A 23606-nucleotide genomic window follows, 5' to 3' on the forward strand; every position below is an offset into this window, starting at 1 on the left:
TGAACTTATGTTCTGTTACAGGTTTAAACCAGTGTCTGATTACTTAAACCAGTTTATGTGCAACTTCTGTCCCTAGCCTATGTGATCCAACCATGAGAGGGCAACAGTCACATCATATACGACTGACTGATTTGCACAGTAGCAATTCCTGTGTTAGTAAGTGAGTAACAGACAGCAGTGGGACTGTATAAATTCATGTTTAAGCAAGACAGAGAACTGCCTTTGAGGATGAGAGAATACTCTCCTTCATCATATTCCCTGCATCTCTCTTACTCTTGCTCTTCAGGTGCCTATAGACATGCTTGTTCATGTTTTAATTAGAAGGTGTTGGAGCAGACTCAATCATCTGCTCCACATTCTAATTAGAACGCTCTGGCATTGCCTCACTGCCACATGTATTAAGCCCCAACGTGTTTCAAAATGGCTGTGGGGGTCTTTTATCTAAACCTTGTTGAATGAACTTTAGATAAAGCATCCCATGACCATTCTGAAACGTGAAGGGGCCTAGTATGTGTAATGGTGAGCCTTTTAAATTAGAATGGCTCTCCAGGAACTGCTCTAATTAAAATATCATCCCTTCACCCTCAAGCATGTGTATGGGCAGCCTTCAGGCTGATCTGGAAAGTGTGAGCAAGGCAGGGACACAGTGCTTACAGACGTGGAGAAAAAAACAACAACAATGCTTTACTTTCAGTTTGGCACATCCCTGTACCAAGTGCAACGCATGCTCAGAAAGAGGAATTGTGTCAGTTTGACCCAGCTCACCCAGCATCTGTATAGCTCACACACTTCAGTGGAGCTTTTTGGCACTTCTATCTAATAAATGATTTTATCTAATAGCTGATTCAAAGTGTCAAAAATCCCCTCTGAAGCACATGAACTATACAGAGGATACTGGGGAGGCCAGGTCAAGCTGGTGCGATTCCTTTTCCGGTAAAGCGCTGGGTTTTTTTTTTCCATATCTGTCAGCACCCAGTGTGCTCTAAAGATGAACTACTCATGACATTAATGATCAACACAATAAATGAAGAGAAGCACAATGATTTCTGAACAATGGGATCAGTTGGTATAATTCAGGATATCAGGAGTGTGCTAACATGCTTACAGCTTTAAAAACAGTAAATGCTTCATTGCTTTACATGGATAAGAGCAAGGGAATCTGGCCCTCTGACCCAGGACGTTACCACATTACCTGCAGAGACAAGAGTGGCTTCCCTCTTCTGGTCAGCAATCACCCACTTGGCTATATTTTGCTGGATGTGTTGTTCTTCATCTTCCACTAAAGCATCAGATTCTGCTCAGTATCCAAGGGCCTGATCCAAAATCAATTAAAAAAAAAAAATCAATGGGAGTTTTTTTCATCCAACAAGAACAGGCTTTTCAATCAGGCCTCTAAGTCAGTGTACCCAATTCTATAGCAAAGAGATCTGGTCCACTATAGCACACTATTTTCTTTATCTCCCTTCCCCTTATGCCCTTCATGGCATATTCCATTACTAGCCCTATTTTGCTCCTTTCCTTCCATTTGCTCCCTCCCAAACTGCTGGACAGGTATAAGAAATCACTGCTGCTGCCCTGTACTAAAGGGAGGTTCACCACTCTGAGGACTTCTTGAGATCCCTCAGTAACAAATCCCCAGGTTTTGGATCTCTTCAGAATCCATAAAGGACCTGACTCTTGTGAAGAATTATCATACAGAGTTCACATTTTTGTCATTCATCCAAGCACAATCAGATTGGACTCAGAAACAAAGAGAGCCATTATACTTGGAGTGACATATTTGGGGCCACTCTGATCCTGGTCACTCTAATAACATACATCCTGAGGCCCTGCAGAGTAGAGCTGTGCAGAGGAGTCATAGGAGAGCCAAGAATATAGCCCAGGTCTCCCAAGTCCTTGTGCAGTGCTTTACCCACAAGACAACACCACTGCCTTATGGAGACTAATACATCTGACATTACCTGGCTATTTGGTTCAGTAGGCCAGAGTTTCTGATTTGATGTCCTGGTGCTGCCAACTGTCAAGCATTAGCCTCAGGCAGATCTGGCTGCTGTGTATCCCACATCCACAATGTGAACTTCAGTTGTATGTGCTTTCTCCACAACCACCCCCAATCACTTCCCTTGTGCATTGTATCCCTTTCCTCAAGTCTCTCTTTCTCTTGCTGTTTTTAAGAGCATGTTCAAGGCAGGAATCATGCTTTCTCTTATATTTGTACAGGACACCACACATTGCAGCAGCTCCCAGAGGCAAATAAAAAGCAGCAAATAGTGTGGTACAATATGGCCTAATAACTAGCACTCTTGGAGGCTATTGGTACTAGACCTTCTGTGTGACATACAAATAGGATGCTGATACGTCTGGTCACCAGACTGCTTTTCTTCTAGCTTGTCATGAGTTCTTGTCAGCAAGCTACATTTGCATGCTATGTGTAATGAGCAAAAGCCCACCACATTCTACCTTCCTTGCTTACATCGTAGGGCCTCTCCTCCACACTAAACAAGTTTCTGGATGATCCTTACATGCATAGCAGGGTCTCAGTTGGAGAGTGGGGTGCCAGCAGATGTATCTGCATCATCTGCATTCAGGGCTGGTTGGAAACTGGACTTCTTGTTCCAGGGGAAGTTCTCATATTTCAGGAGGGAAAAAATAAAAAAGAATTGTTCTTGATTGGATTTAAAAGCCAAAACATCCCACAAGACTATTTTTTTCTCCCCAAAGAATTTTGTTTCAGGGAAGTGGGGAAAAAGGTAGTAAAATGGCAATGGATTTCCATGGGTCTTAGAGATGCTAATAAAAAGAACACTATCCAATAGTTAAAACACATAACTAGGTTCTACCATTGCTCCTGTTACCCTTGCAAGAAGTCCCTTCCCTCTTCATAACGAGGGAGTTGTCAAACCCTTCCTGGGGGTGAATTCATTAATGCCCACCCTGTGCTTGAAGATCTTTGACTAGGTACAAGATGAAAGTGTTATTGCAAGGCTGAAAAAAGAGTCAGCATCATATTGCTTCAACTTCAAAAGCTTCTACTTGGCCAGTAAAATCCTCTTCACTGTTCTGGTTGAGAATGATGAGTATTGACAAGTCAAATTAGACAGAACATCATTTAAATGGGATGGGACATCAGCCACGGGACTCTTCAGCCTGAAGAAGTGAAGGCTCAGGGATGACTTGGTAGCAGTCTATAAGTATACAGTATAAGGGGTGTGCATCAGGAACTGGGAAAACACCTGCTCACCAGGGCACCCCTAGAGAAGACAAGATCTAATGGTCATAAACTCCTGGAAGACCGTTTTAGGCTAGACATAAGGAAAAACTTCTTTGCCATCTGAGTGTGCAGAGCCTGGAACAGACTCCTCCCATAAATGGTGCAAGTACCTATCCTGGACACTTTTAAGAAACACTTGAATACCCATCTTGCTGGGATCCTTTGAACTCAGCTGACTTCCTGCCCCTTGGGCAGGGGGCTGGACCCGATTATCTTGCAAGGTCCCTTCCAGTCCTAATGTCTATGAAATCTATCTATGAAATTGTGCATTTTTAGCACCCCAAGAAACAGAACTGAATCCTGTCACTTCTTGGAATAAGATCAGCAAGGAAAGCGTTGTAGCCAAACTAATAAAGAGACTCAGGCTGCCTCAGGACAAGTCCATGTCAGTAAAGGATGTAATCTTGGCCACATCTATGTGGCAAGAACCTGACAAGATCCTAAGAAAGGTTATGGAAAGACCCTGAACAGAGAATGTGACATTTCACAAACACTCATCCTTGGCTCTTGCAAGTGTATTTTAACAAACTGTTTCCTGTCTTTGCAGTGGCAGGACACTGACAGTGCCCTCATCCCCCTGCTTTACCTGTGGCAAGTTAGGCAAGATATTCTTGATATTTTAAGGCACTATGCATTGTACGTATAAAAGGGTTCTTGGGAGCTTTTAGAACAGGTTAAACAAAGACTTCTATAACCACTAGGCTTAGATAAGGATGATCCTGCCTCGAGCAAGAGTTCAGACTAGATAACCTCCTGAGGTCCCTACCAGCCCTACTTTTGATGATGTAAGCCAATATATGAGGCACACGCTCACTTTTTCCAGCTTAACCCTGCTCTCACCAAGAGCAGTGGGCAATGTTCCTGTTATTAGCACTTCCAAGATCCATTCAAATCCCTTGTTTCTTGTCCCGTTTTCTTCCCAGTTATAATTAAACTGTTATTTTTGGCTGTGGAGGTATTCACCTTCAAATCAGTATACCTCAGCTCTACAGCTTCTTCAGAGTTCTATAAATCGCAGGGTCTCACTGTAAGTAATGTACACCTACATTTCCCAGTTGAACCTTGTCTTATGTGTGCCACACTATTGTTAGAGTCCTACAGAGTTCTTTGGAGACTATGCTAGTCTTTTACTTAGTGCCAGAAGCCTGGGCATCTATTATCCAACAAACTGGTAAAACTCTATCGCACTTAATGAACCGATACCCAGGACACTTAACTCATTTTGCTCAGCTCTATGCCAATATGCATCTGTGTTTCTTCTTTACCACGTGCCATCACCCACTACTTGCATGATGACATGGACAAAGCTGAACTCAAGATAGAAGCCCTGCTGTTCAGTAGAGAAAAGCTTTTGGAAGAGTTTGTACCCAGGTTGCAGTTTCTTTTCATTTGAGGCATATATCCAAAAGTGGTCAATTCACTCAGGAGTGTTCCCAGATTCCTTTTACTGATGCTAAGCAAGCATATGGCAGTATTGGCAGATAGCTTTCTGTCATCTCCAGCTGGCCAGAAGACTCCAACCCATCGTGCTAGAAAAATGATTTGGCTTCAGTTATTCACACTTTTGTCTCCTCTCAATTGGACAGACAACACAATGCAATATATCTGGGCATGAGGCCTGCTGCATTTAAGAGAATCCAACTAGTACAAAGCACTGTAGAGAATTTTCCCAGCAATGCTAGTTATGACAAGCATATCATACCAATGTTTCACCCTCTATACTGGCTTCCCATATAAATTCAGGGTCTCTGTCCTTTTCTTCAAGAGGCTCCATGCCCTGGCCTGAGAAGACTGCCATAGTCGGCAGTTAGGATCCTCGTGCACAACAGAACTCTCCACCATTAGGGTCAAAGTTCTTGTCTGAGACTATGGAACAAACTCCCCAAGAAGAAAGAGCTATCCAGAAACCAGAACGTTTTTTACTGGACAGATTAATTCTTTGCCCTGCCTTCTCTACCACATATAAACAGCAACAGGTCTATATGTATGCATGTACACACAAACACATTTGTTGCTGTGTGTCGCTATATATAACTTCTGAAACAAGATACCCCACTGCATACATACACTTAACCCCATTGGGGACAGGCTGAGAAATCAAATACATGAAGGAGGCAGAGCATGTTGCTTTATGTGCTATTAGATGTATCTGTAGATTAGAAAGACTGTAAAAGATTAGAAAGACTCTGGTAGAAGAAACTGGTAAGCAGCCCCTGCACAGAAGCACCCTCATGCCCCAGCCAGCTTGGACAGTGTCTACACAAGCACTGCTGCAGAGTAAAAAACTAAAACAGCAGGATAATTCTTGTATTTACAAGTACCATCCTGCTGCAGAGTTAATTAGTTTACTGCAGCCCAATAGGGGGTGCATGTATAGACACACAATGTTTACTGTGGAGCTAATTAAATTAGTCTACTGCACAGTAAACATGTCATATAGACATATCCAGTAAGAAGAGTTTTGGGAAACAAATCATGTTCTCCAATCTACCTTGCTTAGTTTGCTGGAGCCATAGTAGAGATTTCTCGAGAAGAAAGCAATCCCCTGCCTCACTTTATGCGAGTCCCAAGCTTTGCTGGAGGCCAGGTCCTTATCTGCCTCTGCCAATTTGAACCATGATTTTTACTTCTCTATTTTGCTTCTCTGAGAGTTCCCACCTGCTTCAAGCACATCCCAGATTGTCTAAACTCAAACTGTCATGGGCAGTGAGCCACTAGCACTGCAGTGCTGCTGCTGCCAGGGCTGGAATTAATACAGCTAGAAGACGGCAGTGAAAATATTGACTTTCCAGCTAATAAAATCAAATTCCATGAATGCTACAAGTTCAGGCTAAGAAAAATCCATCAATGTTTCATAAATATTTGAAAGCGCTGAATTGATTGCCTTTGGGCTACAACAGGAAGAAGGGCTAAAGCTTGGTAGAAGGGGCAGGAATTGAGGGACTGGGGGGCAGGTGGGTTTTTAAACATCATAAGCTTGTAAGACAACAGGCTTGTGCCATAAAGACTTTCAAGTTGATTCTGTTGAAACCAGCCCCTCACCCTGCCTCTCTGCCAGCTGCCTGTTGTCTCAGTATGTTCAGTTTGGAGGAAGCACACCCAACGTCCCTCTAGGTGTTGAGGTTTTGTTGAAGGCTCAGTTGTATATACTGGGGTAACTCCACTGAGTTGCCCCTCTGAGGAACTAGTCTGCCAGAGAGAGCTGCATCCAAACATCAGGTTGGTGAAGCTGGATTAGAAACTGCATGAGAACATGATCTATTTTACATACTCCAATTCTTCCTGACTAGGTCAGAAACCAGGGAAACAGCCTGTCCCATGGTTGTCTAGTATCTCCAGTTCTAAATACACCTAGCAAGCACTGAGAAACACAGCAGATAAGGGAAAAAAAGGGGGGAGGGAAAGAAAAAGTGGATGGATTCACTTTCACATCTCTGGATCCATTCAGCTGAAACAAGGTTGGTCAAAACTCATCAGACAGAAGAGGTGTCCACTGGAAAAATGTCGATTCTACAGGACTGTGTTAATTCTGCTGAAACCAGCCACTCACTCTGCCACCTGCCTGCCCAGCCCCATTTCCTAGGGAACCAGTCCCAAGACTCCCCTGCTCCTTAGGTGACCCAGGGAGCTGGGCAGTTGGCTCCCTGGAAAACCTAGCCTTCAAGGAGGCAGGCAGCTCAGCTGTGCATCTGGGGGCACCCAGTAAGGTGGACAATTCTGGTTTTGTTCCAGAAATATTTCAAGTTCATGACTTTTCACTATGAATCAGGACACATTTCCACATACACTTGAATGTACACACCCTACTCAGTCAGCTTCAAGTTGATTTACAGCTCCCCACCCCTCATAACTGCCTCTGTATATAAGGGGGAATGGAAATTCAGCTCAGTTGGTATTATTGCCACCTTTAGCTGCTGGCCCTGGTTATTTTAAGCCCAAGGCTGTCAGGTTCCCCATATCAACTTCCTCGGGAACAAATCCCAGCAGGGTTGTGAAACTATATATTCATTTCTGGAAACCAAGAGGAAAACAGAGCTAAAATGCATGGCTCTGAAATACAAGACTCTCTCTCTCTAACTGAGGTGACCACAGGGCCAAACCTAAACTACAAAAGCTCTGCCATTCCAGGAGTGGAGAGAAAACAGGCCTCAACAGAGACCCAACTAAGACAGTCTTCGCCGGACTTAAGGAATGGCTGAGGCTGGATGAGCACTGTGATCTACTTGAGGTTCTTGTTTTGTCCGGAGATCACCTGTGAATTGTTTGTACTGTGGTCATACCAAAAAGCTTCAGTCTCAAACCACAGCCAATTGTGCTCAGTGCTGTACAGAGCAAGTAAGTGGCCCCTGTCCCAAACCCAGGAGCCACATGGAACAGCAGACAGTATTTTATTAGTGCCAGTCAAGGGGTCAGCATGCCATTTGTTTAAGAATCTTTTTTCCTGGCTTGCAATTGATCAGTAGTTGTATTGGGTACAAGACCTGTAAGTGAGCAAGATGGGACTAACCCTATTTCTAGATATAGCTGTGCTATTTTAATAGCACATTTGGCCTCTAGCAGGAAATCCCAGGGAATGCTGGGGGCGGGCTCTGTGGGGACTGAGAAGCTTTCTTCCAAGGAGAACGCGGATGCCTTAGCCAGGATGAGGAGTGTGCTGCTGGTAGTACTGCTCCTGCTGCTAGCAAAGCACTTTGAGTTGTGGGTCTTACTTTGTCTAATTATGCTCTGCAGCATTTACGCAATATGCAGTACTTTAACCCCACGTGGCTACCAGGATAAGCGAAGTAAGAGCAGGTAGCAGCAACAGGAGCAGCTGCTTCCAGCTCTGGGTCAGTTAGTGCAGATGTGTAAGTGTGACAGCTGTCACTTTGGCCAAGACACATGGACCTGAACTAAGGATTTTCAGAGCTAAACGCATAAGCTACTGTCACCTGAGCTAAAGAGACCACATTCTGCAGGCAGAGGTTATAACGAATCATATCCTCCACAGATTGGCAGAGGGCACTTACAACAGACAGATGGAAACCAGTAAGTTATCAATGCATAGGTCCAATCTTACAGTGAGTCTGGAAAGGTTTCTACTTTAAAGGAACCTACCACATATACAGTACCAGTTTCTGGTAGAGTGCCATCCTAGCACAGTACCACTGTGGCATGATGTGTGTTGTGTCATTTTCAGGGCTTTAGTGAGAGAGATTTTTACAAGTCTGTCAGCAACAAAAGGAAATCAGGGAAAGCGTGGGTCCCTCACTGAATAGGGAAGGCAACCTACTGACAGATGATTCAGAAAAAGCTGAAGTAATTCAATGTCTTCAATGCAAGTTCAGCTACCAGACTACTGCACCTGGCAGCACAGTTTGGGGAGGAGGTGGGCAGCCAACAGTGGCAAAAGAAAAGGTTAGGGACCAATGTTTCCTCTAAGGAGCAGCAGTTCATTAGCGTGCCGCCTCAGTCCAGTGTGGGACACTTACCCAAAGGGACTGAGGGCTGGGGGCCAGGGGCTGGGACCAGGGGCCAGGTAGATGCTGTGGGCCAGAGGCTGAAGCCAGGAGCCAAGGGATGAAGCCAGGGGCTGGAGGCTGAAGTCGAGGGCCAGGGGCCGGAGCCTGGCACCAGAGCTGGGAGCCGGAGCCAGAGGCTAGAGGCTGGGGCGGGGGGCCAGGGGCTGGAGCCAGAGCCTGGACCAGGCTCCCCAGGTCCGGGGAAGTGCTCCGCTCCCCCACATCAGGGACGGGGAGTGCAGCACTTCTGCAGAGCCCGCACCAGCCCCATGTCCTGGTCCCCATCCCTTGCCTCACCTCGGGGGAAGAGCTGCTGCCTGCCCTAAATGAGGTTCTGCCAGCTCCGGGACACTGCTCCGCTCCCCCGCATGCTAGGGGAGCCTTGTTAGGGACTATTTAGAAAAGCTGGATGCATACAAATCCATAGGGCCAGACATGAGGGTGCTGGGCTAGTTAACCAGTGTAAATGCAGAGCCTCTGGCCATTATCTTTGAAAACTTGTGGCAATCCAGGGAGGTCCTGGATGACTGGAAAAAGAGTAAATATAGTGCCCATCTTTAAGAAAGGGAAGAAAAAGGATCTGAAGAACTCTAGATTGGTTTGCCTCACCTCAGTCCCTGGAAAAGATCATACAGCAGGTCCTCAAGGAATCCATTTCTAAGCACATGGAGGAGGAGGCCATTAGGAACAGTCAGCATGGATTTACCAAGAGCAAATTGTGCCTGACCAACCTGGCTGCCTCTATGATGAGACAACTGGCTCTGTGGATGCAGAGAGAGCAGTGGATGCGATATACCTTGACTTTAGCAAGGCTTTCAATATAGTCTCTCATAACATTCTCACAAGCAAGCTAAGGAAGTATCAGTTGGATGTAGGAAGATAAGGAAGGGTGGTTTCTATCCACCTTACAGTCATAAGGTGGACAGAAAATTGACTGGATCGTCAGGCTCAAAGGGTACTAATCAAATACTCAATGTCTAGTTGGCAGCTGGTATCAAGTTGAGTGCCCCTGCAGTCAGTCCTGAGGCTGGTTTTGTTCAATATCTTCATCAACAATCTGGAAGATGAAATGGAGTGCAGATAACACCAAGCTGGGTAGAGCAGTAGTTATGCTGGGCAGTAGCAGTAGATATGAGGGCAGGGCTAGGATTAAGAGAGACCTAGACAAACTGGAAGACTGGACCAAAAGAAAAAACTCATGAAGCTCAGTTAGGATACATACAAAGTCCAGTACTTAGGACAGAACAGTCCCATGAACCAGTACATACTGGAGACTGACTGGCTAAGCAGCAGCTCTTCAGAAAGGGACCTGGGGGTTACAGTGGGCAGTAAACTGAATATGAGCCAACATGTGCCCTTGTTGCTAAGAAGGCTAACAGCATACTGGGCTGCATTAGTAGGTGTGTTGCCAGCAGATCAAGGGAAGTGATTATTCACCTCTATTCAGCACTGGTGAGGCCATACCTGGAGTACTGTGTCCAGTTTTGGACCCTCCCCCCATACAGAAAGGATGTGGACAAGTTGGAGAAAGTCCTGAAGAAGGCAACAAAAATGGTGAGGGGGCTGGGGCACAACACAACTGAGGAGAAGCTGAGGGAACTGGGCTTCTTTAGTCTAGAGAAAAGAAGACTGATTTAATAACAGCTCTCAACTATTTGAAGGGGGGTTCCAAAGACAATGGAGCTGAACTGTTCTCAATTGTGGCAGATGACAGAACAAGGACCAATGGTCTCAAGTGGCAGCAAGGGAAATTTAGATTAGATATTAAGAACAACTCTCACCAGGAGGGCAGGTGAAGCACTGGAACAGGCTACCCAGAGAGGCTGTGGAATCTCCATCCTTAGAGGTTTTTAAGACACAAAGCCTTGTCTGGGATGATATTTTGGGGGATGGTCCTGCTTTGAGCAGGGGGCTGGAGTAGATGACCTCCTGAGGTCCCTTCCAACCCTAATTTTCTATGATTCTATCAGACGTAGACAAGCAGTGTTTCAGGCATGAGTTCAGTATCACTCACCTTACTTCCAGCTCCAAGCATTATTAATGTAATTGGTCACAGCAAACTTAGAAATCCATCTTCTTTCCTTTACTGAGGGGCTTCATATATAAAATAGTTTTCTGCAATCCTTTCACTTCCCCTGGGAAAAGAGAATTGGCCACATACCAAACTGGTGCACAGGGCATCCATGTGAAAGAAAAGAATGGAAGAGATCTTTGGGAATTCCTCCCATCCACATTTTGGGAAATTCTGCTTTAGAGAACTCTGAAATCTGGACCCCAAGGTCTGTCAGCAAATTGACCAGAAACCCATGAAATAAGAAATTTGAGATCTCTGATATATTTTTTAATGATTCCCTGCAAGCTGAACAGCTAGGAAAGTCCCCCTCTCCCCCTTCCCTCTCCACACACACGTGAAAATTAAATGCAGCACATAGCAATGCATATGCTAATATTTCAAGTGCTGCTTGCACTGTGAAAAAAGAAGGAAATTCAAGCAGCCATTTCCTCCTCACCAATGGAAATAAACCAGGGTCCCTAACCAACAAAATGATACTAGATTTAAAAATGGAAAGCCATTCCTTACCCATAAACTCGCTTGTGCAAGTCAAGCTCTTGTATACATTGGAGTAAGAGTTGCATTAACTGTCACCTTCAGTGGCCTTGCTCTAGATTTACACCCACAGCTAAGAACCAAAGTTGGCCCTCAATACATTTAGCTAAATTAGAAACAGGTTCCGTGGCTCCAAGGAGGAGAAATATTGCTTAAACATATTTGGGCTATTTTAATGAACTATTTAAGCTCCATAAGAACAGCCTGACTTTTTCTCTCAAAAAAACAAAGCTCATGTTTTATCTTACTAAACTTACACACACACACGCACACACACACACTGTGCATCACAAGACCATTAGGGACATATTTTTGTTCTATGGGGTCTACAGCACCCAGCAACAATAAGGCCCTGGGCCAGGGATAGACATTAAAAAAGCCTGACCCTGAACTGATTCACTCTTTGCAGGTTAGTCTAAGCTGATTAATAACTGGACAGACATTTTCTGTTAAATCAGGAAATGTAGCCACATGCCCACAAGCCAGAAGCTGGGGGGTGCTAGAGCATGCCTACCAGCCACTGCCAGTTTGAGCCAGATCAGTTAAGTCTGATTGAAGAATAAATGTTTTCGCTCCATCTGAGCCTTCAAGAGGCCGAGAAGCGATCTGGTAATATTTAGGCTCATTAACAGAGGGTTTACAGGGGACCAGTTCCATGGTTTTCTCAGCTCACCACAGGGAAGGGTGTTCTGTAGCCACAGTCATTGATACAGACCTCATGCTTCTGTCCCCAACCTCCAATGTTACCATCCCCTGGGAGGACACAAAGCAAAGCAGATGACAAGCTGTGAGCGAAGGGAAGAGGAGACTGATAAGATGCTGTATGTAAATAGGACAGTTAGAAAATCCTATTGTGATTCTGCAGCATTGAGGGAAGGATATTAATGGAGAATGATGCAGGCAAGCAGTTAGCCAGCAGTAATGAGCAGGCTCCAAGTGACTGATTCCATGTCAAGATTGGGCAGTATTGATCAGCAACGTACGGGTGTGACTCTGCCACTGGAAGAGGACCTCACTGATTGATTGCCTGCAAGGTCTGTATCAGCAGAGCAAACCAGGGCTGTGGTTTGTTCTGAGACAGATCCAAAGCAACTGGATAATAAGCAGGTATGTGAACCAGGCCCAGACACCCGCAGCCTCCACCCCTCTAGAATGCCATTTGGATCCAATCTTTTTGAAGGTTCTGAGCTATCTGAGGAACTTCTTTTTCACATCCAGTTTCTGTCTGGGATAGGAACCAATGAGGCTGAAATGCTGTGACAAAGCCAATTTCACAAGCTTCCCAGAATCCTTGGGGGGACATCTGACCCAACCCCACCCCCCCAAATACCTACCTTTTTTGAGGTTCATCTATTACCATTACTAACCAATTAAAGGACAGGAGGCAAACTCCAGGCAGCCTACATTGGTGCCATGTGGGTGAAGATATGTCGCACATGAACAGGGCCACACCATCCAGCACTCTTTCAGAGGTGACCTTGTTGTTCTCTAGAACCTCGTGATTTTTTAAAAATCCCTAGCCTCATGTGTGCAAAGAAACAGGAACCAAGTGTAGCCAATATCTAACTGAGGCTGCAGAGAGCTTAAAATTGCTGTTCTATCAGTTGGTAACCCTGTTCTTCTTAGTCTGGATGTCTACTTAGATGCCCAGAGATGAAGACTGCAATGCCATTCTAGGGTTACTGTATTTCCACTTCCAAAAAAGGGACACCAGCTGGGGGCACGCTTTACTCCCAACCCACAGCCCCCTGGCACTGCCAGTGCCCCTCACTCCCAGCCTGCATCCTCCCGTCCTAGCTGCTGCCCCTCCCACCAGTGCCCCTCACTTCCTACCCACAGTTCCCTGGGCCAAGCTGGTGTCCCTTGCTCCTAACCCACAGCCCCCTGGGTCTGCCAGTGCCCCGCCCTCCCAGCCCATGGTCCCCCACCCCAGTGTCCCTCACTCCCCACCCACAGACCCTCACTCCTGACCCACAGCCCCCCTGCTCCCCCCTGCCCTGCCGAAGGGAGACCCCAGCTGCCCCTGTCCTGACTGGGCTGGAACACAGCGGTTGACATGACTCTGGCTCCTGCAGGTAATGGTGGAGCAAGTCCAGCCATGGCATGGGCTTGAGAGAAGGGGATACCTGTAGCACCCCCTGCCCCAGGCTGGGGCTCCTGTGCCACACCAGGCAGCCTGGCTATGGCGCCCTCCCTTCCTCCTCCCCCAGGCAGCATCTCCCAGGTACCCTGCCCCCACAAGCATGAGCACTGGCCTCCAGTGCCACTAGCCCAGCCATGCAGCTCCCCGCTGTCCCTGAAGGGCCCCCCCGCCCCTTCCCCTGCTGCTGGAGGGGCAGGCACTTCCCCCTGCCTCTGTGCCCTGCTGCAGACCTCGCACCTAGAGACCACCCCCTCCCCCCCCAACACCAGCAGGTGCCTGCCCTGCTCACACACCCATCCCCACAGTCCCCCAGCCCTGGCCCTCCACCCACGCTCCCCAGATTTACCTGCACCTAGTTGCCAAGGTTGCTCCCACCCCCCTGCCTGGCTGCATGCCAGCCACAGACACACGTGGTGACCCTGCCTCCAATCGTCCCCCGCTCCCACCAGCTAAGCAGAGCAAAATCTCGGACCCAAAAAGAGGATGTGCCCAGGAAAACCCGGATGTGTGGTAAGCTACATTGACCTGACCTCGGGGGCAGACTTGAGGGGGAAAAAAATTGGTATTTCCTCTCTACATACACTGTTTTTACAGTGTGCACAAATGAACAAGTTACATCAAGATAATAGGATATGTGAGCTCCTTTACTGTGGCTGCTTGTGTGCATGCTCTTATACCCCTCTGTGGAAGAGATTTACCATGGGGTAACAGCATGCACATGGGCAGTTACTGTAGTGATGATACCTCATCATCCATCTGATGTGTGGAGTCCCCACCCCTGTTTAACTTGCTGTAAATTGTTTAGTTGCCCCATGCCTTGGGCATGGAAAGGTCAGTTACCAGTGCACAAGGGATGGGAACATTCGTGATCTCTGCTTCCATCCCATCATGGAAACCAAGTGAGCTACTCAAAACCCTTGCAGAATTCAGGAAGCTTCTTGAACAGGCTGAGGAAGGAGCAAGACTTTTACTGTAAAGATCTGACTAAACAGCTGTCTTTGAGGTGCTGTAATATCAGCAGCTTAACATGGAGGTATAGCATTGTTACTGGCTTTCAGAGAAGATAAGAACCTGGCTGAAGGATAAGAGTCCTCTACTTCAAGTTGCAGAAGCCTGTTTTTGAGATGAAGGACCAGGTTGCTAGGCCCAGTTGCCCAGGACAAGTGATTTATACAGTAATAATGTCTATCATCAGCACTGACTAATTTGCTATGGTATTGCTAAGCCATTCAGCCCATCCCTGACTCCAAGTACTTAGAGACGCTAAATAAACAAGGGGTAAACAGAACTCCAGTGCTGGGGGGGCTGACTGGAAACCACAAGTTAATTTTAAACTAATTGATCTTAACTCTCTGCCAAGCTGCCTAAGGAGGAGTCAGGAAAGAGGGGAGGGGGTGCCCAGTAATGCATGTATTGAGCAAGTGTGTTTTACCTCCCAGCTCTTGTTTCTCATTATTAATGTCAAGGTTTTTTAACAAAATTTGTCTTGGTCAATTAACTCAGACAGGGTTGCTTGTAATGTTCTGAGTAAAATCAGCCACATCCTGTGCTCAGTAAGAGAGAACAAGAGAAAACAAGAGAGAATGGGAAGAACAACTTATGATTTGTCGCCATAACATACTTTCGTTCAGGAGGATCCCTCACCAACTTATGAACCAAACTGTCCTGTCCCAGCAGTGACACCCACCCAAAGTCTTGATTGCAGCTGGCTTGACTAGGTATAACTGAGAATATGCCCTCATACAGCCAGATCTCTTTGCTCAAAAGCAAAACACAGCCAGTATCGACTAAGGATAGATCAGGTGAAAAGTCTGTTTTTAGCAGTATTCACATGAAGGCTCTGACATGATAAAAATGTAATGCAACTAAAACATTGTGGCAGTGGTGTCCTTCATAAATAAGATTTGTTACAGCTCATCCACTGGGTTGTTCTGTCAATCTTCGAATGGAAAGGGGTCGCTCTAAGTTGTGGCCAACATCTTGGTGGATAAATGACATCACTTCATCTTTTCAGCTTTAAAATACCCAACCAGGCAGGCACACAAGGAAGTTCCTAACAGCTGTCTGAATTGCTATCATAGCACAGCCCTTTAGTCCTTATCAAATGCAATCCCTTACATGTCTGCAGCATCTCCCATCCAGGTTCTCCAAATATTTTAAAATACCAGGATGCCCTGGAGTCTCCCTATGACATATGTATAAATGGAAGAAGTGAGGCACAGAGAAAGGAAATTACTTGTCCAAGCTCAATATGGTCAAAATGCTGGGATCAGAACCCAGCATCTCAGCACTGGTCTTTAACCACAGAACCACCTGTGGGCTGTCCTTGGTACTGTTATTAGAAATAATTTTAAAAATCGCCTTTACTTTTAAGATAAATTTTAAAAAGGTGGCGGTAATGGCTAAGTTCCTGGATTTCCTTCTTTCCCCTTCCTAATATATATCACTTTTAATCCTCAATAAAACATTCTTGAGTGTCTATGCCCTGCTCCTTTCTACAGCGATGCATGAGCCATGTAAGATGGCTATAAGGGAAATAAAGGGATCAGAGACTTGTGCATGACACTCATCAACTGTGAAACTGGTGATATGTCTGGGGTTGAGCAGAACATGGCCTCTCTAAGCCATGCTTCTCAGTGAGCCTCCATCTCCCAAGATTAGGGTTGCCAACTGTTTGAAACTATTCCAGGAGGTTTCATTACAGGACATAATGACATTAATGACTTTACGTCAGGAAGGCAAATGCACATTACTATTACATTTTAAAAACCCTCTGGACTACTGTATAAATTGGATTCAACATTTAATGTTTATTTTAATGAATGCCCTATCATTTCTCTCCCAGGTGACTTTCAGCAGTCTCCTGGAGATTTATATTTAAATCTTGGAGACTTCAGGGCAATCCTAGAGGGAGGGTTGGCAACCCTACCCATAATGCATCATGACTGCCCCTTTGATGTGCATCATGGAAGATGGAGACTTCATAAGAAATCTAGCCCTTCAAGGAAAATAGGGGTGCGAGACAAGCCAGCTACAACCTCACAGTGGTATTTCCAGATCAAAATCTCTAACATCAAAATATTTTGTGGGTTGGGGGGGGGGGGGTCCAGTAAAAACCAGATACTCTTACTGCATAAAAAATTGTTCAACCAAAAAACCCTATTTTCTTTCAAAAACAGTTTTAAACCACAATCTTCACCAGATCATGTAATTTTTTATATGGCTACCCAGTTACTATTTGAATGTTGTTATCATCTGTGTTAGCTCAAACTGTGCAGGGTAAGAAACTGATTCCCTGACACTCTTGAAATTTCACATGCTTCTGTGGAAAATGCAAATCAAGGAAGCAGCATTTCTTCATTGAAGGAACGTGAATTTCCAGTGCTCAGTTCCAGAAGCACCAGAAATTGATGCATCTCAGTCTCTGGGAGACACACACCCTGTGGTGCAGGAAACACAGAAATAGTACATAGAACTCCACATAGGAGAGACAGGTGAGGGAAAAGATGATGACAAAGGACATAAAAGCTGATTAAACTGCCTGTTATAAATCAGATTCATTACAAAGCCATCTCCTTGGGTAGCAGGAGCTGATCTGCATTTCCTTCAGGTGTATTCATTATTCAGAAGTAATGAATCATCTTAAATCAGTGGAGGTATTTGCAAAACATTCACTATTACTAAGTGTTATTCAGACTATACAGCTGATGCTCACATACTATTGTTTTTGCTCCATGACTGGACAACTAAAACATTTTAAATGGGAAGGTAAGGAACAGCAAGTAACAAACAGATTAGTGGAGCTGGGCAGATATTTTATTTTTTTGAGTTTGGTGGCTGAACCCAACCATTTTTCAAAACAATGATTTGGGTTGACCCAAAACATGAAGAGTTTGAGCTTTCTCCCTAAAATTATAGGCAACACGTAGGGGGGCGTGGGGAGGTGCATACCCCCCCTGAGACTGGCCATTGCTGAAGCCATCACTGGCTTCTGTGGGTGGTCGCCACCTGCCCCCACTGCCAACAGCAGCTGCAGGTGGTCCCCACTTGCTGCCGTCGACACCAACACTAGCGGCAGTGAGTGGTCTTCGCTTGCCGCCAGGTTGCCCCACCCCAGTCTTGGGAGGCACCCGTCATCTAGAATGAAACCTCTCCCCAGCTTTTGGAGGTCAAAATACTTTATTCTCTCTTTCAGAGGAGGAGTTCTTTTTGAGATTTTTTTTCTTCAGTTTCGGTCAGTTTGGTTTTAAATGGTGTTTTTTAAAATGAAAAATACTAAAGCATTTCATTTTGAAATATCAAAATGAAATGTGAATTTTCAATTTTGGGACTGAAACCTTTCACCAAATTCAACCCAGTTTGCTTGTAGTTCTATTTGCCCAGGCACTGCCCTTTTTGAGAAATAAACCATTTATCCAATAAATTTCACTCAGCTGTACTTGTGGGGAGTTTCAAGTGATTGACTATTCATCCTATTTACAGCTTTAATTGAGAAAGATGTTAACAAATATTTTATAGGCAAGGATTTTTGTGAGTGATATGTTTTATTAGACCTGGTTGGGATAAAGTTAGACAAGCTTTCACAAGCATTAGCATGGTTGGGATAAAATTAGACAAGCATTCACAAGCAAGGCATTCTTCATTCAGATACCTGCTGAAGAATGCTTTGCCTTTGAAAGCTTGTCTAACTTCATCCCAATGGTGCAATTGATCTAATAAAAGATATCACCCACAAAAATCCTTACCTCTCACGTAACCCCTGGAGCATCACAGCTACATCATTCCAACATTACCACAAATATTTTAGGTACCCATTACATTAGGGCCTTCTTTAACATAAAAAACTATCACCAAAATCTCAAATTTAAAATATTGTCACAGTAGGCACAAACAGCTGGGCAGCTTGAGTGAGTATCGCCTCTGGCTTACCTTCAGGCCATTCACTGCATGTTGGTGGCTAATGAAGCGTTCATAATGGCCCATCTTCCAGGAGTGTCCCCTTTACAGCAAGTGGGTAGTGACAGTTTCACTGCAGTGTCAGCTAAAGCGACAGATGGGAAGGGGCGGATGGTGACACAAATGAGGGCTAGCTGCCTCCAAAGGGTGGTAGAAGTCTGCAAATCACAAGGCCTGTATGGAGGAACTTGAACCATCAGAAGTGGTGATTAGACCCTGCAAAACATTTGTTTTTTTGGGCAGATGTTTGTTTACCCGCTGATGGCAGCAGTGCCATAGCTACTTTGCTTTCCAAGGGATGGGAATAATAAATGCAGCTACTAAATGTGCACTGGGAAAACAGGTATATTAAATACTTGAGTGGGGGCACAGTTAAAAACAAACCTGAGGGCTTGGTGGGGGGCAGGGGGATCTATAGATCCCAAGGGAATTTCCAGTACTGCAAATCCGGCAATATAACATGGACATGACCTGCTTTGTGACCCCAAGGCACTTAGGCATATGCCCAACTTTAAGTATTTACATCTCTATTCATCAAAGCAGTTAAGCATGTGTTTAATGATAACTGTCTGTTTAAAGTTTCATCGACTCCAATGGGACGTAAGTGCCTTGATGAATTGAGGCTTTAAACCTGGATTTGACTTGCTCCATGCACACACACATTATAAAGGGGGCTAATTTTCTGGTGCTTCTCTCTAATGCACAATAATACCTAGATATTAATTCTTTGGAACAGGAGCCAGCTGTTTGTTTTATTTGTACAGTGCATAGCACAACTGTAGATGCTACAGCTACAATACAACTCTAGAAGCAGAAAAACAAGAAATGGATCTCTGTGTTTTCCTGACATGGGCATTCAGTATAGCCCTGGAAATAAGTAACCTGGGTGTTTGGTGTTAATTCAAGTATAGATCCCAGTAGGTAAGAACTGTGTGAGGCCCAAGTGATATGGAAGCCAGTGCTGTGGTGTAGATACAAAGAGCAGAAGAGGAAAAATCCAACAATGAAGGGGAAAGGTCTCCATCTAAGCAGAACTTTCACAAGCCACAAGAAAGCAAGTCTACTGATCGATCCATTGACAAAAAAATCCCGCTTTGGGCTGTCATGGACAACTAGCCTGTTAGCAGCACAACTCTACCTGAATCCGACTCTAGAATCAATCAGCACTCTGAATTTAAATTGTAAAGGTGTTTAAGTCTAGGTTTTGCCATTACTTCAGAGTCAACTTACAGCAGGTTTGAAGGTGAAATCCAGCCCACCAGGCTCAGATCCAGTACTTCATGCTTGTACAGGTTTCTGTGATGTGTCAGCTACTGCAGATCAAAAACAGAATCAATCAGTTCAGCTCTAGGAAGGAAAGTAGGAAAGGGAAAGGCTTGCAACTGGATAGTTTGAAAAGGACATGCTTAACTCAGCTTTGACTGGCAGGTGCAGGTGGATCCTTCTGCTTAGAAAAGGGGGGAAAAACCCTTAGATCTACAAATATACCACCAGGTTTTTCCAGATTTTTTGTATTTTATATCTTCAAATGGAATATATTCATATAAATGGAAATAATCTCACGTCCTCCTGCAAAATTTGCAGTGTGGAGATCACAGTGTAGCAAAGTGGACTATAAACAAAATTTAAACTGAGCTCATTGACCTCAAAGCCAAAAAAGAGGCAAACTGTGCAAGCAGCAAAAACTTCACTTGAATTTTAAAATTCTTTCACTAGTAATATCTAAAGTCTCAATCTTGAGAGGACTTGAGGTTTCAAAGAAGCTGCAGGGCCTAAATTCATGTCATTCATGAACTTACGTGTTTGTAATTGCTCTGGGCCTAAGATGCTATTAGGATCATAGGAGAGTGCAACTGGAAGGGACCCCATGAGGTGGGTCATCTAATCCAGCCCCCTGTTCAAGGCAGGATTATCCCAGACTAAATCATTCCACTCAAGTATCTGTCCAACTTACTTTGGAACATTTTTAAAAACACCATACACCAACATGAGCAGCAGGGTACTGGTGAATGGGTTCCTGACCAGTCTAACAGTGGTGCAGTTGGGCATCCAGCAATGTTGCTCACTCTCCCCAATCCTGTCCATCTGTGTGATGGAACCACTGGCCCAACATCTCGGGTGAGACCCTGAGATCTATGGAGTGGAGATTCCGGGGGCAGCAACACAGAGAAGAGAGTCCTAGCCTATATGAAGGTCCTCAACATCCTATGCAGGGATAAGTGGTCACTGGAAGGAGTACCGCAACATGCCTAGGCATACAGAGCAGTAGCACAGACTAAGCTAAACGTGGACAAGAGCACCTGCCTAGCACTGGGCAAGCTCAGGGAACCGTCTACCCTGGGGGTCTGCATCCCCAGTGAGGCAGTAAAGATCCTTGGAGTAGAGTTCAACCCAGAGCTAACAGGCCAGAAAGCATGGAAGAAAACCGAGGCCAAGACCAACAGAGACCGGGACTATGGAACATGTGCCACCTGTCTTTGCAGGGGCACACGGCACTCCTAAGGACAATGTTGCTATTGGTGCTTCTGTATACCACATTGGTCTTCTCTCCCCCTACCAAGGCAAACTGTCCATAAAATCCTGAAGGCCATATGCATCTTCTTCTGAGGCTCCAAATGGGAGAAGGTTGTGAGGGCCATGCTGTACAAAACTAAACAGACCGGGGCCAAGGAATGCCAGACATTCTGCTGTTCTTCTGGGCCAAGTAAATGAGCCAGATCTGCAAACTGGCAGCTGGGGCAGACTCCAAAACAGCCTGCTTCATGAAGTTTTTAGCAGGGCACCTGCTGCAATGCTGGAGCACCCAACATGAGCCCATGGGCCTTGGAGCTGGAGCTGCCCAAACACCAGGGAGGTATGGCAGAGAGAAATCATATTCCTCCTTATTGTGACAGGGGTCAAGACCCTGACCAGAAAGGCAGCACTGTTCAGCCATATGACCAAGCAGTAAGGACCCCAACAGCTCACTTTGACCTGCTCATGTACAGACACATGACTCTCCTAGTCAAGGACAACATCAGAATGGGAGTGAGCTTCAGGTATACTACAAGAAGACAGCAGAAGACAACAAGGAGAAGATGGCAGAAGACATATGGAGGACAAGAGACTGGCACAGGAGACTGGCACAGGCTGTTCAAGAATGAGGCTGCCAGAGAGCGTGGCAAGGACAATGAGTGAGAGGACTGAGGGGGAAAACAGGGAAGTTTGGAGGCAGGCAGAGGTGCTGAGGTGTTTTTTCTGCATGATTATGACATGTAAAAGAGTGACAACAGGCATGAGGACACACAGATAAATGGTTGTGATATTGCCATGAGATGATGATGGTTTAACTGTATATTTGTGTTATAGACTGTCAAGTAGACTGGATCAGTCACGCAACAGAACTGTAAAGATATAGGTGTTAGGGATGAAAGGTTAAATGATTAATTGTTTAACCAATAAGTGCACTGATAACCAGTTGGCCTGTCTGTTATAAGTAACTGTCCTGTTATAAAACTTGCAGCAGTTGCAAAAAAGGTAACATGCATCAGTTCTGAATGAACTAACTCTATGGATGCTATATGCAAATAATTATAGCTAAGTTTAACTTGAAGGTCACTATTTTCAATTTTGTTTCTCACTTTCACGTGCTCAGGGAGAGCAGGGTGGACAGTAAAGAGCAGAGGAAGGGGCTGCAGAGGGAAGAAGCTAAGAGAAAGCAGAGGGCAAGAGGGCTACTTAATCCTCTCAGATTCATTTTCCCTGCTGTACGAGGTAGGCAAATTAAAGGCAAACCTCCAAAAATTAGATTTTATACCTGGAACATTTAAAATTTATAATCTTTCCATATATAAAAATCAAATTATTGAGGCATCATCTTGTATTCAAAGTAATATGGTAATAGGTAAGGAAATTTGCTTAAATTATTATTTTTAATTTGCCTTTATCTCTTTAAATTGAAACCTTATAATACTATAAGAAAGAAATAATTTCCACTTCTTTATCATCATCTGTGTATCTTAATACATTTTACAAGTGTCAATTAATTAGCCTTACAATATCCCTGGGTAGCTAGTGAATATTATCATCAGAACTGGATAGAAAATGGGGTATTTTCTGTGGAAGTTTTCAATTTTCATAAAAACACAGAAAAATATGTTGTTTTCAGCTTGATTGTGAAAATGTTTCAAGATACCAGTAGTAGTGCAAATAAGAGCTACTGACACAGCAGATTTTGAGGGTTCAAAAAAACGGCTATTGCCTTTAGCCCAACTCTGGCCACGAAACTGCTTGTCACACCTCTGGATACCAGAGACTTCCCCTAAGCATTTTATTTTCTGCCAAAAATATATCAAGAAAAGGTTCCCTGTCCCCCAGTCCTAATTATCATCCTATCTGACAAATGGAGAAGCTAAGGCATGGAGATTAGGATCTCCATGTTAAACAGCACTAGCATGGAAGAATCCACATGCACTTCTGTGCACATGGGCTGAACAAAGAAAAATAAAGGGTACAGATCATCAGCTAGTAAAAATCCAGGCCATTTTCCACCAACTCCATAGCAGTTGTACCTATTTATGCTGGCTGAAGATCTGGCCCCAGAAACACACTGAAGTCAGTGGTTTGTGAACATGGGCGAGAAGCTGGAATTCATCCCATCCATGCGTGAGAAGCTGGAATTCCTGCTGGGCCTCAGAGTACTGCCAAGCCCCCCCATGGGTAGGGAAGCTGACAGGAGTTCAGGTTGTCAGGGCTGCCCTTGCTACCCCAAAGCCACACCATGCTGTGCCTCAACATCCCCTTCTACCCACATGGCCTCAACACCAACCTAGCACCTGACTGCCACAGAATTTGAGGTATTTATCCTTCCTGCACCCCCAGGAGACAGGGGAATGGTGTTTCCCCAGTTGCACAGATGGGGATCTACCTCCCAAAGAGTTTAAGTGACTTGCCGAAGGTAACATAGGAAGACCAATAGGTTTCTATCCCTCAGACAGATACAGCCCGCAGCACTGCCACACTCCCCTCTTCTCTCTCTCTCTGCTGAACGGAGCTGTTCAGCCAAGTGTAGCTGGATTGTAATGAAGCACTTGGTGAAAATAGATTTTTTGTTCCGCCTGACTGTGGGCTGCTGGAGACAGGGGTCAT

At 45.0% G+C, this 23606-nt stretch overlaps 1 long non-coding RNA gene across 3 annotated transcripts in view; it reads right to left on the minus strand.

The window, feature by feature from the left end:
• Positions 1-19837, minus strand: part of LOC149852288 (uncharacterized) — an 89732-nt gene extending 69895 nt beyond the window's left edge. Inside the window, exons 1-3 of one of the 3 annotated variants that reach the window (XR_016439336.1) lie at positions 19710-19796; positions 18453-18653; positions 1193-1313 (exon numbers count right to left, since the gene is read on the minus strand). This is a non-coding gene — a long non-coding RNA (uncharacterized LOC149852288). Of the gene's footprint in view, positions 1-1192; positions 1314-2522; positions 2674-18452; positions 18654-19709 lie in introns of those variants that run through there. The other 2 variants (XR_016439337.1, XR_016439338.1) reach the window with 2 other exon arrangements.
• Positions 19838-23606: the final 3769 nt, after the last annotated feature.

The sequence above is a fragment of the Crocodylus siamensis genome, chromosome 15 (genome assembly GCF_052110815.1).
Source record: "Crocodylus siamensis isolate JL-2025a chromosome 15, ASM5211081v1, whole genome shotgun sequence".
Lineage (NCBI taxonomy): Eukaryota > Metazoa > Chordata > Crocodylia > Crocodylidae > Crocodylus > Crocodylus siamensis.